The sequence below is a fragment of the Schistocerca serialis genome, chromosome 2 (assembly GCF_023864345.2).
Source record: "Schistocerca serialis cubense isolate TAMUIC-IGC-003099 chromosome 2, iqSchSeri2.2, whole genome shotgun sequence".
NCBI lineage: Eukaryota > Metazoa > Arthropoda > Insecta > Orthoptera > Acrididae > Schistocerca > Schistocerca serialis.
In genome coordinates this window covers 684,582,500-684,602,669 of record NC_064639.1, presented here as the reverse complement: position 1 = coordinate 684,602,669, position 20,170 = coordinate 684,582,500, and the positions used below count along the sequence as shown (strand labels likewise).

Genomic DNA, 20,170 nt, shown 5'->3' with positions numbered 1-20,170 from the left:
ATCTCATTTCGGAATCTGTCTGACCATGATATAACCTAATTGAAATTTTACCGTATCTCCAGGTCTCTTACCAGTATACCTCCCCCTCTTGTTATTCTTGAACAAGGTATTCTCTAATACTAGCTAAAATTTAATGTAGAACTCAATCTTTTTCCTCTGTCATTTTTAGTGCCAAACCCATATTTTCCCGTAACCCTTTCTTCTACTCCTTGCCCTACAACTGCATTCAAATTCCGCATGACTATTAGATTTTCATCTCTCTTTACGTACTGAATTAGCCGTTCAATATCCTCGTATACTTTCTCTATTTCTTCATCTTCGGCTTGCGGCGTCGGCGCGTATACCTGAACTATCGTTGGTGTTGGTTTGCTGTCGATTTTGATTAGAACCACCCTTTCACTTAACTGTTCACAGTAAAGCACTCGCTGCCCCACTTACCTATTCATAAAGAATCCTACCCCCTTTACACCATCTTCTGCCGCTGTCGGTATTATCCTGTACTCATGTGAGCAGAAATTCTTGTCTTTACATTTCACTTCACTAACCCCCACTATATTTAGGCTGAGCCTTAGCATTTCCCTTTTCGAATTTACTAGCTTCCCTACTAAGTTCAAATTCCTGATATTCCACGCACCAACTCGTAGAACGTTGCCTTTCGTTTCTTATTCAATCTTCTCGTTGTCACTTCTCACTTGACAGTCCCTTGCCGGAGACCGAATGGGCGACCAGTCCGGAATCTCTCCCCAATGGAGAGATCATGACACTTTTTCAGTTACAGGCCGCATGTCGTGTGGAAACACGTCGTGCGTCTTGAATGCACTGGTTTCCATTGATTTCTGCATCCTCATGCCGCTGATAATTGATGATACTTCCACCTTCATGGTCAGCTTCGACCCCCTGAACCTCAGTCCGCTTCTTCGCCATCTCTGACAAGGCCGTTGGCTGAATGAGGGTGACTTCTTATGGCGAAAGTCTTCGGCCGCCACTGCTGATTTTTATTCAAAATTTAAGCGGTGGAGGGGTTCGAGCCCGGGTCGAGGATATTTTGATCAGTAATCAAAGACGCTACACCAAGCCTACGAGTGCGCTCCATTATCCTTGTTTAAGTTCTGTTGATTTTCAGGTCTTCACTTTCGTTAAAGAAGACACAAATTCTGCTCAATTGAATTTGCAAGTCCTTTAACGACCCTGACACAATTAGAATGCTTTGGCACACATCGAAGTTTCTATTTCTTCTACCTGACCTTTAATTCCTTTTCCTATTTTACCATTTCCATCGCTGCTTTTTCAGTGAGCAAGTTGCATATCATGGGGGAACAGACTTTGACTATCTCACTCCAATCACAGCTACTGCTTCCTTTTCATGTACTTCGACTCTTATGACTGCAGTATGGTTTCTATAAAAGTGATGAACAACATTTAGCTTCCCATTCTATCCCTTGTGACTTCAGAATTCGATAGTATGTCTTCCAGTCAACATTGTCAAATACTTTTCTAAATCTGCAGGTTGTATAAATGAACGTTGGGCTTTCTTCATTCGATCTTCTAAGATAAGTTTAAATAGTGTGTAGACTAGCTGTTTAGTGTTTTTTTGATCAATATTCTCGATAATACCTAATCTAGTTTGGAAGCACCTCCCTTACAAAAGTGGGCGACATTATGTTTCAGAAAGCAGCGGCCAGGATGCACAACTTCAAAGACGCCAGCAAAGCTGTGAGAACAGCATGAAGAAGCTGTCATGTCGGTTGCAATTAGCAGAATGCGGTGAGTGAATACTACATTCCATCCTCACCTCTCACTATTCCGTATCACAGGTAATGATGGCCATCGATAAATTGCGGTTCGTATTCCAGGTCTATGATAGTGTACGATATTTTACCAGCTGTTCGAGACTAGTGCTTTACCACCCGACCAAATCGTCATCGATCATGACCGTGCCGAGGCAGAATCAGAAAATACAAGTCGAATTTGACTTCTGAAGTCCTGCGAAGAACGCATTGTAACTCTTATTTCCGAATGTCGCTTGCGTAGGAAAATTATAGACACAGTAACAAGTGAGCGCGACATTGGAAAACTGTTCAATTGACTCCTTAGGGAAAAAGTCATGGGAATGAAGCTATAAAAATTTTCTACGTGCCTTCTGTGATTCATTTCGTCTTCTCAGTCCTTAGGCAAGAGGTACGTTCGCGGTAGCAGAATTGTTCTGCACTCAGCTGCAAATGCTAGTACTCTCAATTTTCTCAATAGTATTTCGCGCCAGCTTCCCTCCAGGGATTCCCACTTTTAACGGTGCATTTACGTAACAGTAGAATGGCTCTGAGCACTATATGACTCAACTGCTGAGGTCATTAGTCCCCTAGAACTTAGAACTAGTAAAACCTAACTAACCTAAGGACATCACACACATCCATGCCCGAGGCAGGATTCGAACCTGCGACCGTAGCGGTCTCGCGGTTCCAGACTGCAGCGCCAGAACCGCGCGGCCACTTCGGCCGGCCGTAACAGTAGCGTGGTATTGTATCTCGCCTATATTATAATTTACTATTTTTGTAAGATTTGGTAAGGTGAGTATTCATTAAAATAATTAAAGGTTGTGTCTTACTTTAGTGTAACTTGACAATAAAACTTGCCCGGTGTAAAGCCTAAAGCACTCTGATAGCAAAGGAGAAAGCTGTTATCCAGTTATACACTACATTAATCACTTACAGATATGGTACTTAGAATAACTGCGAAAGTAAAGTTATCCGTAGTGTGTAGCATTTACTATGTGTCAAGAACAATCACACTATCAAGAATGAACTAACGTACAAGCACAGTAAATACTCACTAGTTTTCCACAGTAACATACACACTGAGTAATACCCCAAGTTTCGGCAAAATATGTAATTACAGGCGGGCACCTCTTCGAAGCAAACCGATGGCCGAGACTGTCTTCTTAGGGCTCCAAACCTGTGAAAATTGCAAGGGGAGAGATAGGTACTATATGGAGGATGTCACTGACTGATTTCTAGGGGTAAACTGTGAGACATTTATAGCTGCTTATTCGACCTCTTTCTATTCTAAAGGTAGACTCATCCAGCTTTCAACTTAAACTCTAGTATTGCAGTGATACTTCTTTTCTATTAAGTCAAAAAGGAGTGCGGTTGTCGGAAACCAGAAGGTACGTCGTGACGGATTCATTGGGTGTTGACGTCTTAGAGCTCGAAATACATAATGCCCATCTTTGTCTACCAATAACCAATGAAGGTAATGTATTTTAAAGTTTTGTCCTTGTCATTTCAGGGCTAAATATGATTTTTCATGCGGGCAAAATAGCGGGTAAACAGCAGAAGGAATTTTGTGTACTGAAATACGAGAAGGCCGAATCCGTCACTGCCGTGCAGCGTGCGTCCGAAAACCGTACAGCCTCCAGCTACCAACCCTTCACAGGATTCTGCTTTGTCACGGTCAGTTAAAGGACGCAAGTTGCTTCTATTAAGGGTTAAGCTCCGAACGAGGAGCTGTCGTAGTTGAAACAACAGTCTTTCCAGGAGACGTTTCTACGTAGCACAAAGAAATCTACGAGTAATGCAAGTCAGGATCTGGTCATTCTGCACTGAACAGTTTCTCATTGCGCAAGCAGTTACACCAGACACCATATCGCAGGCCGCTGGTGCAAGCGACCGCAGCGCAATTCGCGTATTCTGTGAACTTCTCCAGGAAGGAATGGAACACGGCTAATTTAAACCCCTGACTCGCTTTCCGTGATTAGGCAACAGTCCACACAAACGGTGAAGTGAATCGCCACAGTGCCCGCATATGAGGCTCGGAAAATCCCAGTGGAGCAGTCGAGATCGAAAGAGATTCTCCAAAGGTGAATAAATGCCGTGAATAAATGCCTTCTGTGCTGCTTCACGTCGCGAAGTGTTTTCCTAGGAGGACTGTGACCGTTACAATGTGTCTACACATATTGCAAAACAGGCTGTTTCCTACTGTGGTAGCGGGTACCCAAAACCTCATATTCCATAAAGACGGCGATCCACCTCACTGGTATAGTGTGTCGCCATCTGAACGAGAAAATATCAAACAAGTGGATTTGGCGCTGCACACAGAACGGTTCAGAACTCTTAAAGTGGCCCCATGGTCTCCTAATCTTACGCTTTGACTTTTATTTTCTTCAGGGATACGTGATGAAACATCCCCTTAGAAAAATTTATAAATGACAGTGCTGGAAAACCTCTACGTTATTTGATTTTCAAACAGCTGAGCAAACGTCGTCGAACTGTTCGTGAAGATGGTTGTTGTGTTGCAAACGTCCCCATCTGTTGACTTGGGGATCGAGACGTGGCTGCACGATCCGTTGCAGCCACACGGATAAGATGCTTGTCATCTCGACTGCTAGTGATACGAGGCCGTTGGGATCCAGCACGGCGTTCCATATCACCCTCCTGAACCCACCGATTCCATATTCTGCTAACAGTCATTGGACCTCGACCAAGGCGAGCAGCAATGTCGCGATACGATAAACCACAATCGCGATAGGCTACAATCGGACCTTTATCAAAGTCGGAAACGTGATGGTACGCATTTCTCCTCCTTACACGAGGCATCACAACAACGTTTCACCAGGCAACGCCGGTCAATTGCTGTTTGTGTATGAGAAATCGGTTGGAAACGTTCCTTATATCAGAACGTTGTAGGTGTCGCCACCGGCGCCAACGTTGTGTGAATGCTCTGAAAACCTAATCATTTGCATATCACAGCATCTCCTTCCGGTCGGTTAAATTTCGTGTCTGTAGCACGTCATCTTCGTGGTGTAGCAATTTTAACGGCCAGTAGCGTATAACTAGACATACATAACCTTTAATGTAGGCATTACAAGATATGGTAAAGAATAATACAATAATAAAACACAAGGACCACTCATAGACGGTGCTCCAGGAATCGACCTCTGAGAAGGTCCTGCAACAAACACTTTCGCGAGCAATGAGATAGGCAGCCAAGAGTTGTATTCACTTCACAAGAGAGTGGCAGTCTAAAAAATGACTAATGATAATCGTTCTGAAGCTACCTGACGTCCGATAAACCAAATGCAACGATGGAACAACACGCCGAAGCCGGAATCGGTGGTCTGCACTGTGTCCCCAGAATACTGTGTTTAGAGCACCCAGAACGAGAAAGGAACCGCTACCACATTTCCGTCCGATTCCACAAACCCGAAAATCTGAACAAACAAGTCACATTACAGAACACCAGACAAACTAGCCGTAACCAACCCACTCGATTTGCGTGTGAGGCAAAACCGAAATGTAACTAACCAGAATCAGCAACCACACGTCACTGCGGAAACAATCGCAAAGTGAGCAAAACCCAAGTACCAAGTGAGTGACATCAAATTCATTAGGCACACAAACGCACACTGAGCTCACTGTGACAACTATGACGATGGTAGGCAGAATGAAGCAAATCTCTTCACCGCTTTATTAATTCACAGGTGAGTAACGACACCGTCTAATCACTGAGCCACGTGGTTTTTACACAATAGAGTCTTCAAGTACTAAGCTGTACGCAGATCCATCAAACTGCAGATCTGTCACATCACATACGTACTATGGGGCCCACACGGATGACTGACTCTGCTCTACTTGGATTGAAATGCACTCATCTTGAAGCTTGCTGGATCTGGTTTACGACGAGGTCGTGCACCCTTTTGACCACAGCCCTTCCATCCGGCAGTCCATGCGTGCCACCAGTGGTCCCGGCGTGTTTCCGCACTGCGCGGACCTGGCTCCTGACCTGGCTCCTCCTGAGTCCCCAACCGAACTCGCCTCTTACACAACCCAGCCAAAACAACCATGTCGGCCCGAAGATAGGGCAACAGTTACTACATATCGACAAACAAATTACAATGAAATGAACACCCTGAGCTGCTTACAGGCGTTGACATACGTCAACGGGGACAGATGAAAAGGACTCGAACCCGGGATCTCCTACTTACATGGCGGATGCTCTATCCATCTGAGCCACCTAGGACACAGAGGATAGCGCGACTGCAGGGGCTTATCTCTGGCACGCCTCCCGCGAAACCCACATTCTCAACGTATTGTCGCGCACTACATTCATAGTGCCCCGCCCATTATACTCATTACTTGCGGCGCGTTGCCGATTCCCGTAAGAGTTCGGGCACTGTTTGTGCATTCGCACAGAAGAAGATGGTCAAATGGCCGGTGAGCCTTAACTATATATTTACTAAGATGGTATGTGTTCTTTCGGACATGTCCGAAAGAACAGATACCGTCTTAGTAAATATATCTATAATCACCGCTGCTGCCACTAGCGAACAGGCAACGCTTGCGAGACCGAGTGGCGCCAGTCAACACGAGAAGATGACAAACAACCGCAACCATACCAACTAAACGATACCGTCTCGTCTCCAACAAAGGGCGGAAACCTACAAACAGCACCAACGCGAGCCGCAGCATGGTTCACCATGTATAGCACTTCTCCCCGTTTGTCCGTGTGAGTGAATGCAAGTGTGGTGGGAAGGAGTGAATGCTTGTCATTTTTTTACTGCGAAACAACAATTACAGTCGTTTATCCACATTCCTTTTTCTTTTAAAATGTTTCAGGGCGCTGATGACCTCCATGTTGAGCGCCCGTAAGCTACACACCGAAAGCTACACACCCTACTTGTAACAGTGTGTAAGAAACTTGTTAAAATACTTTCCCATACAATGTATCATTCACTATTTTGTATGTAATACTTGGTAAAATATCGATATCTAAAATCGACAAATAATTTGTAAGCCCGCGTGTGTTGCACTGCGAGGACGAGAAATGTTCGCCTTGCCCCAGAATTCACGAAGTATATGTGTGAATTACTTACGTGCGCTTAAGCGCGGTCTTTGTAGTCCTGTGTATTAGCAGCGAGGACAGTGGGTGGTGGGCTATCAATATTAGCGCCAGCAGGTCCCGGATGAGCAGTTTGAATATGCCGAGGACGACCCCAGACAGGGGACGCGATGAAGTGCCGTGGCGTGCCGTGCTCTGCTGGAGTGCGCCGGCCCGGCTGCAATTACGGCGGGCCCGCAGCCCGGCACAGCAGCGGCTGATGGCGAAGGCGATGCGTATCGCGGCTGCATTAACTAACTGCACGTCCCGCGGAGCTCGTTCACCGGCGCTGCTCCGATTCTGCACCGCGATAACCACCACCTTCGGCTGTTTATCATAAACCATCTCCAATTCGCGGAGGAGTGCACCGGAGTAATCAGACGAGAAATACAACCGCCGTCCAGGATGTAATTTCTCCTAGGGCAAGGCGGTTCCTCCTGGCAGGAATACAAACTAGGGAGAAGGCGCAGTTTATATTGAAATAACTCAGGGCGGCGGGGGGCGGCGTACGTTCACCCTGTGCGAACCGTAATTTCCTTCTGTTAAACGCCAGCAGTAAACTTAACACCGCTTGGCAGACTGCACATTAGAGATACTTCCATCGCACCACCTTTGCTCTAAATGTTTAAGATGGCCACTGTTCGTACGTTTTCATTAACAGTTGACATTTTCATACATCCTCTTCCACGGCGAATGCCATTTCATAAATAACTCGCGAAAGACACAGTGCCGAAAAGTGACGTGGTAGAGAAGCAGGTCTTCAACATGTGTTACTGGTTTCATAGTTCAGAATGCGATGACAAGCTACAAATAATCTATAGAATTTATTTCTACAGGAAATTATTTCTCGGCCCAAATGATAACATTTCTATAATAACTAATTACGGAGATTTTCATTATAAGCTGGCAACTGATTACCAGGATACATCAAATCTACATGAAACCTTCGTTTTCATTCGTTTCCTACAGTAAAAACCAATTTCGCGGAAATTAACACGATAGTAAATATAACCGCTGTTTGCCTGTGCCAAAGCGTTTACCATTTTCTTCTGTCATAATGTTTGGTTTTTCAGGTCAGATTCCCAGCTGTTAGTATTCTATGAATAATCGTCAACAAACAATTTCTTACTAGTATGTATACTATAACATGAGTTTATAATATGACTTCAGAACAATTTCAGCTTTCGAAGCCATTTTTCAAGTAAATTTTCATGTACGTAAGAGCAGAACTATGTTAGAAATCATCCAGAACATGAGACACAATTTTGTCGAGTACACGCAGGTGCAAATGGTGCAAATGGCTCTGAGCACTATGGGACTCAACTTCTGAGGTCATTAGTCCCCCAGAACTTAGAACTAGTTAAACCTAACTAACCTAAAGACATCACACACATCCATGCCCGAGGCAGGATTCGAACCTGCGACCGTAGCGGTCTCGCGGTTCCAGACTGCAGCGCCTAGAACCGCACGGCCACTTCGGCCGGCCACACACAGGATGTAGTAAGTAAAACAGTACACAATTCTACAGGGGGTAGTATTGGTCAAAACTATAAGAAAAGTTACTACAAAGATATGCCCGGATAATCGGTACCTTTCGAGATATGGGCTGTTCAAGATCCGCAGTTGACACTCTGCATTTTAGATGAGACAGCAATCGCAAGAGGCGGCACAATAAATTACAAAAGTACGCACTAGGGTACGTATTTCCATCCTTTCGACACCGTCCGTACGACAGAGCACAAACACTGAACTAACTGCAATACTCACGAAGTGTTCCGAAGAGCGTCGGAAACAGTGTTTGTCGCTCGAGAGTGTGTCACTGTTACTCGCTAGCAGTATCTCGCACACTTCAATTGCCATTGCCGTAGACGAACTAGGTATCACTTTTCTCTTGGCAACACAGCGCGTACTACAAACTGCAGTAGTAAAATGATCCGACCTTTCTGTCTGTGACTAATCACAATGGTTTGGCCCATCACTCCAGTGTGTGAATCTCTTAGAAAGAGAGAAGTGCGTTTTCAGCCGGTGGAAACTGTAAATCTCGTGAGTTTGAAACAGCTGGTCAAGCGCATGGTCGGGTCCCATTCGTCAAAAAAGTGTGTGTGAAACCTTATGGGACTTAACTGCTAAGGTCATCAGTCCCTAAGCTTACACACTACTTAACCTAAATTACCCATGCCCGAAGGAGGACTCGAACCTCCGCCGGGACCAGCCTCACAGTCCACGACTGCTGCGCCTGAGACCGCTCGGCTAATCCCGGGCGGCCTCCCATTAGTCGCCTTTGACCAGTGACGTCCTGTGTGACTTGATCTGTTCACGATGTGAAGTATGTAAGCGGTCTGTTATTAAATGCTGTCAGTGGCTGTCTTAGTAATTGGTGTATACTATGTTCTTTGTTACAGATACGTCATGATTTAGGAAGGTCAATGAAGAAGCCGAGGACACAGGTTACATTGTTACTAGAGAAACGAGATGCAATCATACTATAATCTTGGTTCTTACAAATATTTGGCTGTTTATTTCCGTAGATGGCGACATGGAGCCGTAGCGTATTTAAAACAGATTGTTTTTCTAGGGGGCATTCTGTGAACAGTGGCGCACCCTTGTGGTGGATGTTTTGGTTATTCGGTTTGTATTAGCACTTCTCGTTTGTAGTTTGTTGGTTTTTTAAAAATTAATTTTGTGTGTTTCTTATTTGTTTGCAAGTATGAATCGAACTGTAAAATTAAGTTCCAAGGAGACTTGGTACTGCTACGGGCGAAAAATAGGCCTAGTGCTATTAGACTGCAACATCTTGATTCATCGCCGAATGTGTGAGGTGCTCTCTCTCTCTCTCTCTCTCTCTCTCTCTCTCTCTCTGTGTGTGTGTGTGTGTGTGTGTGTGTGTGTGTGTGTGTGTGTGTGTGTGTGTGTGTGTGTGTGTGTGTCGCAGACTTCGTCAGACTTCGTTTGAATCATATAGGTTAATGCAGTATTCAAGTCTAATTTTTTTTTTTCCTTTCTCTCTTTCTTGTTCGGTTTATCCTGCAGGAGTTCGTGTGCGTTATTTTTCGATTATATGTTTCTCGTAGTGATGTTGGACTTACTTTTAGTTTATCGCCGCCCAAAATCTCCTAATTCCCTGTGTTGTCTCGTTTCCGTTATTCCATTGGGTAAGTGAAATATTTACACTTGTCTGCGGCTTTAAGGGTCTATATTGTCGTCGCCATCTTGAAGGTTGTAAGCGGCCTTTTACTGACCATAACCCCGGTTGTCTTAGTAACTCATGCAACTATGCTGTTCATTCAAATTACAAATACATCGTAATGGGTCCGGGTATTAAGGTGGAATCGAGCCGTGCGCCAATCACGAAAAACAGCTGTATCTCAGAAACCACGAACAGCAGCACATATAATTGCAGAGTATCCTGTTAAAAATTGTTCCTAAAGTCACCTCTCGGCACCTCAGTTCCCTCCTGAATCACATGGAATAAGCTGACAGTTGTTTAAATTAGAGATGAAATATTCAACGACGTGTCTCTTCAACTTCCTCATAGAAATCTATACACACTACCACGTCAAAGTTCTTCTCCACGTTTTCCTGTCTATATGTGGAGGCTAATCTAAGGAACATTGTTGATACTTTGATGCCTTACTACCGAATGCGGTAACTGCTAAACATGCATGGGAATTGGATAAACATCCTAAACTCCTGGCATCCCCCCCCTCCCGCCCCCTTCCCCGTCCGTCTCTTCTTCTCCCATCTCTCTGAACTTGACCCTCGTTTATCATTTTGTAAACGAAACCTTCATTGGAAACCGAAATTGGTTAAAATGAATGTATAAATCGATTCTGATCCTTGGTATGCTTGGTACGAGAGAGATCCCCTCAGCTGCTAGAGCTATGAGGACAGTAGCTTGAATGACAGTATTTCACACAGTTTTAATATGTAAACGGGAGGAATTATAAAGTTTCGGGCTATCCAGATTCTGTAGTAGTATTCTAACATCAGTCAATAAGCTATGAATCCACCTTTCCTGTTTCCTGTAAAAATGTAGTCGGGGAAGAGACAAAGCCGCACGGCGTTGTGTATACAATTCATTTAATACTCTGTGTATAGAGAGAACATATGTGATAGAAACATTTTGTCTAGTGGTTTACATTCCCTGTTGTCTTAGTTACACCTGATAGGGAGAGGAAACGAAACTTCACATTTTCACAGCACAGCACAGCATAGCATTGTATTCCTCGCAGTTGTATTTAATAGAAACCCTGTACATATTGCCGGCCAGTGTGACGGAATGGTTCTAGGCGCTGCAATCTGGAACCGCCTGACCGCTACGGTCGCAGGTTCGAATCCTGCCTTGGGCATGGATGTGTGTGATATCCTTAGGTTAGTTAGGCTCCAGTAGTTCTAAGTTCTATGGGACTGATGACCTCAGATGCTTAAGTCCCATAGTGCTCACAGGCATTTGCACCTGTACGTATTTGTGTTAAAAAGAAGATATGGCACATGTCTGTCCGAACGTTTATTACAGTATAGCGTAAAACTATGAAGTAAATCGGTCAAGCACGTCCTGAGATTTTTTTTTAAATACATTAAGATCTGACTAACATTTATGCAGCTTCTTTGGCAGTACTTCTTATAGAGAACTGCATAATATGAAAAAAGTCTGAGGTTACTGTTGTCTGCAAGGTCATTAATACACAACATGAAGAGCAAGGGTCCCAACAACTTTCTTGGGGCACACCAGAAGCTACATCATCTGACGATCACTCTCCATCCAAGATAAAATGCTGCCTCCTCCCCACCAAAAAGTCCTCAATCCAGTAACAAATTTAACTTAATACCCCCATATGATCGTGTTTCCCACAAAGAGTGTAGATGTGGTATTGAGCCAAATGCTTTTCAGAAATCGAGAAATACTGCAACCGCATGACTTTAAATGTGTCATGTGAGGAAAGAAATAGTGAGGTTACACATGATCGATGTTTCCGTAAACCATCCTGTTTGCACTGAGGAGGTCATTCTGTTCAGGATGCCTCACTATGTTTGAGCTCAGAATATGTTCTAAGATTGTACAATAAATCGATGTCAAGGATACGGAACGGTAGTTTCGTGGATCACTTCTACAACCCTTCCTGTAAGCTGGTGTAACCTGTGCCTTTTTCCCGGAACTAGGAAAGGTTTTTTGCTCGGAGCATCTATTACAGATTATAGTGAGAGAGTGGCTAACTCAGCCGCAAGTTCGGTATAGACTGTGATAGGGATTCTATCGGGCCCTGGAGCTTCGTTCAGTTTTAACAATTTCAGCTGTTTCTCAACGACACTGACACTAATATTTATTGAGTGGTACCAGGATTCAGTTACGGAAGTTATACTTGGTTTTTATTTGTAATGGAACATTTGAAACGAGTTAAGCAATTCAACTTTTCCTTTGCTACCCTCAATTTCAGTTCCTGTCTCATTTGCTAGGGACTAGACACTAACTTTGGTGCCTCTAACAGTCTTCACAATTAACCAGAATTTATTTTGGTTTTGTGAAATATCATTCGACAATCTTGAGCTGTAGTAGTCATTGAAGGTATCATGCATTGCTCTCCTGAGAGTCCAAAGCGTTTCATTGAGCGCTCCTCTATCCATAGCTCTACGCTTTGTTTTACACCTGTTATGCAATACTCTGTTTCTTTAGAAGTTTCTTTACAGTGACTGTATACTATGGAGAGACCCTCGTATAATGAATCGTGCTACTGGGTACGTATTTATAGAGCACGTAGTCAAATATTGTCCCTCTACTTGTTCCTTATCAGTGCTGACAGTTTAAAGTTCCTCATTGAGATACGACACTAATGATTTTTATCTAGTTTACTGAAAGTATAAACCTTTCTGCTTGTTTTAGTTGTCCTTTGTACTTCAGTAATCACTGTTGCCACAATCACATCATGGTCACTGATACCAGTTTCGAAGTGGACATCCTCAAAGAGGTTAGGTCTCTTCGTTGCCATTGAATGTATTTCCATAATGAGTGGGTTTGCTATCTTTTCTAGGTAGTTCTCAGAGAAGGCATTTAGTAATGTTTCACAGGTTGTCTTGCCATGTCCACCACTAACAAAACTGTAATTTTCCCCAATTAATTGTTGGATAGTTAGATTCTCCACCGATGAATACAGAACGATTTGAAAACTTACGTATAAGTGAATTCGAGTTTTTTTTTTTCTAAAGTTTTCGGTTACATCAGGAGATGAGTCGGGTGGACGATAGACAAATCAAGTTATTTTATGCCCTCTCGTGATGCCGAGTCGTGCTCAAACCATCTCACATTTTTATCTCGGTGGATTTGAATTTCACTGCTGCGACAGATACACCACTTCCATTTCCCATTTGCCTATGCTTTCAATAAGCACTTAAATTTTCCCCAAAAATCTCAGTGCGAGCAGTTTCAGGTTTCAACCAGCTTTCTGTACCTAGTATTTCGCGAGCTTCACTGTCTTCCATGAGCGCTTCGAATGTAAGTAGGCTGTTTAGGTTTTTTTATTGGTAACGCCACCTCTGTATGAAAATCACTGTCTGTGCTGTGTGCAGTCTGTGGCTGCTTTGCATTGTTGTAATACTCGCCATTGTAGTGTTGGGCAGCGGCAGCTGGATGTGAACAGCGCGTAGCGTTGCGCAGGTGGAGGTGAGCCGCCAGCAGTGGTGGATGTGGGGAGAGAGATGGCGGAGTTTTGAAATTTGTCATGAACTGCTATATTTATATATGATGATATCAAGGTAAATACATTGTTTGTTCTCTATTAATATCTTTCATTTGCTAACTATCCCTATCAGTAGTTAGTGCCTTCCATAATTTGAATCTTTTATTTAGCTGGCAGTAGTGGCGCTCGCTGTATTGCAGTAGCTTGAGTAGCGAAGATTTTTGTGAGGTAAGTGATTTGTGAAAGGTATAGTTAAATGTTAGTCAGGGCCATTCTTTTGTAGGGAATTTTGAAAGTCAGATTGCGTTGCGCTAACAAAATATTGTGTGTCAGTTTAAGCACAGTCTTGTATAAATTTTTCTAAGGGGACGTTTCACGAACTCTGCCACTTTGATGCAAATGCTTCGGCAGTTAACCATTAGGATTTTTATTCTTACCAGTGAGAGATGTTTCTTTCGCTGTTGCACTGATACTTCTGGGTTTGCAACAGCTATCGTCATCTGTATTGTATGCACAGTGGCAAAATAGTTACAACGATGTATGTATCGAAGGAAAAATGTTTCTATGTTTCCATTCAACCCTATTCTCTTCTTTTATTTCTCTCACGAACTTTCGGAGATATAAGAGACAGTAGCGCACTTGCAGTGACAACTACAATGAGCAATTCTCTAAACCTTGCTTTGACATTCTTCCAACATACAAGTTCAATTATAGGTACACTTGCGTCTTACATTAAAATTTATGTATGAACCATTTGAAACCTAAAATCAAGAGAATGAGATGGGGCTAAGTGAAACATTTCAACTTTTTGGTCCAAAATGGTAATAAATATTTCAGTGCGTATGTTAAATAAGAAATGGTGAATAGATCATAGTTATTTGTATTAGAAATGTGCATTGCTTAATTGGCTATTCTTCATTGTAAATAGTGAAATTTAGAATTCCCAAACGGAAAAATTAAATTTATGGGGCTATTGAATCGTAAAGGGGACTACGCGAATCATTGTAAACTGCCACACAGTTATACCGAATATGGCAGATTAGACTTTTTAACTTTTCCAGCAGTTGTAACATGCATTTTCCACAGCGGAATGGATTACAACCAGCAGCTTTCACAGAACTTCCGTGAAATCACTCCTAGCACTTATAACACGTGATCCGTTCCCCATTCTTCACAGATCTAGTGTCGTAACATTTGATGTTGCAGAATCCACGAGGTATGCTTTATTCCTGCGACTCAGCTTGAGGTAGTGATGAAATGAACCCTCGTTTTGATTTGAAGATTTCCCTTGAACATGCAGCGCATTTCTGCAACCGTCGACCTCCTTTCTGTGGATGTTTTCAAAATGCAATTTACTCTTCCCTCTTGCAAAGCTGAGATGAACTGGTGAAACCAGATAGCAAGCAGAATTTTTTTTTTCACTTCTCGCTCGAGTGGTACCGGTCGGTTTTCGTAGGGGTTGTCAAAACAGTTGTTGTAGTATCTGACTTTACGAATTTCTTGGAGGACTGGTTCTGGTTTACTTCAGATTCTGGGGTAACTGAGAGGGACTCGTCATTTTCGAATTTGGGCAAAGGTAGGAATTTGTGTTAGGGTACTTTGTTGGGATTGAAGGGGTAAATTTCGGTGCACTCAAATTCCTAAACAGCATTTCCTACATTACCTCAACGTTGCGAGCCGACGTCGAAAGTTTTACCAAACTCCAGTTTTGTTAGGAGTCGGAGTGATTACTCTGTATAATTAGGCGACATAAATGTTTTAATAAGGGAGATAGAATGCATTTTATAAGTCGAATAAAAAAGCAACACGAAGATTGATTTACATAGCATCACTCCCTTATTGTTTAGATGTAAGTAGTTATTCAAATTCATAACAGATATCGCATGTCGCTTCGTTGACTTATCTGATGGATGCTATGCCCTTGTAGCCACTTGTGCACGCCGGCCGAAGTGGTCGCGCGGTTCTGGCGCTGCAGTCTGGAACCGCGAGACCTCTACGGTCGCAGGTTCGAAACCTGCCTCGGGCACGGATGTGTGTGATGTCCTTAGGTTAGTTGGGTTTAACTAGTTCTAAGTTCTAAGGGAGTAATGATCTCAGCAGTTGAGACCCATAGTGCTCAGAGCCATTTGAACCACTTGTGCACAACTTGTCTAGCAACGGTCCTTTAACATAACGATGGCAGAGGTGCGCAACAGCCTGAGCAGTACAATGTTCTATTATTTCTATGCAGGAATTCCACATCGCACACGAAGACAGTCAAAAGTACTTTTGTTGAATATTTTGTTAGAAATGCAATACAAATGCGCTAGATAATCTTCGAAGAAAAGCTTCAAAAATATAAAACTGGATATTTTAGCATACAGTTTGTACATATTTCACTACAGATTCTGTGATTTATAACGAAAGAAAATTTATATTCCCGGCGGGGTCAGGGATTTTCTCTGCCTCGTGATGACTGGGTGTTGTGTGATGTCCTTAGGTTAGTTAGGTTTAAGTAGTTCTAAGTTCTAGGGGAGAGATGACCATAGATGTTAAGTCCCATAGTGCTCAGAGCCATTTGAACCAAAATTTATATTCAGGTTTACCGTCTGAATCTTATTCCATTGTCACTCAAGTCCAAAACGTGCAATCGAAAAGAAACCGTCGACAAACGATAGCACGTGCAGTTCATACTTTCGTACTGATCTCCATCGTTATACTGGGGTAACATGTCATTTATTACCATAAAACTCAGGGGCGAAGTACGTTCAATGTTATTAGAAAACTCTTGATGGGAGGGTGTCGTTATAGATGAATTAATATCTGCACTGATTTCTTCGACAAAAACTGGGGGAATGGGGGGGGGGTGTTGTGTATGTGGTATGTGTACCGCAAATTCCAAACGACGCAATGGCAGCTTCAGGCACCTGCGCCGGTATTAAGACATAGCATGACGTCACGAAGGAAAGTGACCATTTTGAAAAATATGTGTAGTCTGTAAAATGCTGAGCATGTCGGTGAGGATAAAGTCATTAAGTGGAAGCAAGCTGACTTTATTATTACAAAATTACGCGCTTTCGACGCTGCCATCAGGAGATCTGTAGGAAACAAGATAAAAATTTCTAGAATTAGTTACAAAACCAAGATAATCAGGCACATAAAAATATTACAAATCATCAGAAGACACACGTCCCGGAACATCATGTTCCCCATGGATGTCAAAAGCATTAAACGTTGTGGACGACGTCGGCTTGGCCCGGCGCTCCATCGTATGCTGAGCACCGTGGGGCATGAGACTGCCACCACCCACCTACGTACCTCATTGTTTGCCTCGTCTTACTTTAATGCTTTAATTTTGTCGGTCCGAATGACGTTCGTAACATTTTCAGTTTCCTCACTTTTACTGTTACATATATCCCGGCTAGAAAGTATTTTTATTCTGCTATTGATTTAGCAGTTAATGGAGATGGCGCGTGGGGGTCGAGGGGACGGGGGTGAGAGAAGAGGGAGAGCCAGATGTGGATGAGGTGTGGCTCGTCGTAGACAAGCCCTGAGAGAGGCGTCGTCAGCTCCTGATATGCATATCGGCCCGATTCGTATACTCTCCAAACCATTCCTCATCTTTGGTATCAATACTGCTTTTAAGGACTCAGTCCTTCGTACTACCACAATTCCATCAGATTTCTGGCTGACATTACTGACGCCAGATCGACTGTATTTTAAACAATGAACTGAAGAAGTCGCTGTTCAGTCCCTTCACCCCAGCTACCAACCAACGAACCCACACACACACCTGAATACCACCACCCTCCCTTCCTCCCTCATTTCACCTATAGAACGACTTCAACGCACACGTTACGGCACCCAGCTTGAACACAGCGTTAAAAGATTAGTTATTTTTTTAAATCTGTGGAACTATGTTTTTTCACGTCTTACAGTAAAATGTACTCGCATTTGGCAGGATGGGGTCTTAAATTTTCGTCCGGCCGTTCGGATCAAACTTGTCTGTCATTTCACTAAATCGCTTCTGGAGTATGCTGGGATGGTTCCTTTGAAAAGGGCACTTCCGGTTTGCTTCCGCATCCTTTCGTAATCCAAGTTAATGAGCTAAAATTTTAATCTTCCTTCCTTCCTACCTACCTACCTTCATTCCGTCTTTCCTTCCTTCCTTTCCTTACAGAAGGGAATGCCTCGTGCTCTTTTCAAGTAGTATCGCGCGTTGGCCATGCGATAGGACAGTTTTAAAGTTTAAATTGGCTCTGAGCACTATGGGAGTTAACTGCTGAGGTCATCAGTCCGCTAGAACTTAGAACTACTTAAACCTAAATAACCTAAGGACATCACACACATCCATGCCCGAGGCAACATTCGAACCGGTCGCGCGGTTCCAGACTGTAGCGCCTAGAACCGCTCGACCACTTCGGCCGGCGCTTAAATTCCTATCGGCGATAACATCGTTACGAACGGTGAATCTTACACGCCGGCCGTGTTGCGATCAGAAGTATTGGAGCGGCTGCTGCGGAGACGCGTGCACAGACGCAGCAGCACCATCAGCCGCCGTAGAGTGGTGCTTCTGCGGCTGGTCCGGCGCGGCGGCAAGTAGCCGGCCGGTCATCCACCCGGCGCGGCTGGCGGGGGCGGCGTTGGCGGAATGTGGAGCGTCTGGCCGGCCACGCCCCCGGGTCGCCGGCCTCTCCCCCTCCCCCCACTCTCCCCTCTGCCCGCCACATCTGCCTTCCTAGACGGCGCGCAGAGGCATGCCGCTGTAGCCAACTTCCGGCTATCGAGATTTACACGGATTCCTCGTCTGTGCGAAATGTGCGGCCAGTGTATATTCCTCGTAAAGCTGTAGCCGTAAAAGGTTCCACCAGAATGAAGAGATCCAACTTCCCAGCGCCTTACAGGTCATCAGGAAGGAAGAAATACGCTGTAGTCTCCTTCGTGGAACTAAAAAAAGGAAAGGTGCCGGCAACTCGAATACCACAACCAGATAGAGGGACACTTGCAGTTTAACGTGGACTGCGAACCACGTCACATTTCGCATATTTCACTTTAGTAAATTGTTTCGCGTGACGAAACAAATGATAAATCCTAGAACTAACTGGAGTCGAGCCCCGATCTGATACTAATCCACTTTTTATGGATATTCCTTTTTATTAACTGTAACATTTCGTGCAAGGTAAAGTCATCTATTTACTTAAATATCAACAACATTTCAATACCCTGTCAGAAACTGTATAAATATTAATTTTAATAATGAACAGCCTCAGTTGCACCGTTTACCTAGAAATTTACGTAGGTTTCAGTCGGGATAACCCAACCTTCTTCAGAATAACAGTATCTATTGTTTGACCATAGAGGACATCGTCAAGCTAAAACTACAAATCCATAAATTATCGTCAGAATGTAAAACTTATCTGGCACTGCATCGGCCCCACTTTGCGACCGCGATGCGGCAGCCGCGATTGCTGTACTGGAACTTCCTGAGGAAGAATTCGAACCTGCGACTGTAGCGGTCGTGCGGTTCCAGACTAAAGCGCCTAGAACCATTCGACCACATAGTCCGGCGATGTTTTACACTATTAGTGCATTTCAAGTTCGGGGGTTAAAAGGAAATCATCACGTTTTAACTGTCTATCTTCGTCAAAAGGATACAGTACTGTTGAATAACGTTGGAAAAACGTATTCCATTATGAAAGTGATGTGCAGACACAAAGTAAATATCTCCTTTGACATGGAAGTGGTAACGTAACCGAAAATGTTTATCAGTAACTACATATAACCCAACAAACCAGAGAAAACATTATGCACAAAGTTACACACATTCTTTTTTATGTACATGTGCTGGATAATGCTTACGAATACCAGTTCAAAATTTCGCTGTATAACTATGGAGTAAAAACACCTTTTGGAATTGAGAATATTGCTGTCGCGACTGGTTTAATCAGGTATATTAAATGGTGTTCAGCCAACAAATAATTCATCAAAGAAGAATTAGTTACTGGGAAACTAATACCGAACTTCTAAAAAGCACTCTAAAACGAAAAAGACGCACCATGAAGGAATAATCCGAATGGCATGAAATTGGTATGCGTGATGTAGATATGAAGACAAATAAATGAGTACAATTTCAGAAAAAATGGACGATTTATTAAAGAGAGAGAGAGATTCACAAACTGAGTAAGTAAATAATGCGTAGGTCCACCTCTGACCTTTATACAGGGCTGTTAGGTAGTTATTACACGTCCTCCTGAGGACATCGTGCCAAAGTCTTTCCGATTGGCGCATAAGATCGTCAAAATCCCGACCTGGTTGGTGGGCCCTACCCATAAGGCTCTAAACGTTCTTAAATGGGGATAGACCCAGCGACTTTGCTGGAAAGGTATGGTTTGGCAAGTACGAAGATAAGGAGTGGAAACTCTCGTCGTGTGCGGGCTGGCATTATCTTGCTGAGATAGTTTGCCACAGAGGGCAATAAAACGGGGTGTATATCACCGTCGACCTACCACTGTGTTCTAAGGTTGGCGCGAATGACAACCAAGGGGCCACTGTTACGAAAAGAAATGGCATCCCACACCATCACTTCCGGCTGTCGAGTCGTATGCCGGGCGACGATCAGGTTGGTATCTCAACACAATCCGGACCGTCTG

The 20,170-nt window shown here is 43.6% G+C and overlaps 1 long non-coding RNA gene across 1 annotated transcript in view; it reads left to right on the top strand.

The window, feature by feature from the left end:
• Window positions 1–20,170, top strand: part of LOC126455666 (uncharacterized) — a 243,964-nt gene that overhangs the window by 173,510 nt on the left and 50,284 nt on the right. Inside the window, exon 2 of the long non-coding RNA XR_007585349.1 lies at window positions 1,669–1,764. This is a non-coding gene — a long non-coding RNA (uncharacterized LOC126455666). The remainder of the gene's footprint in view (window positions 1–1,668; window positions 1,765–20,170) is intronic.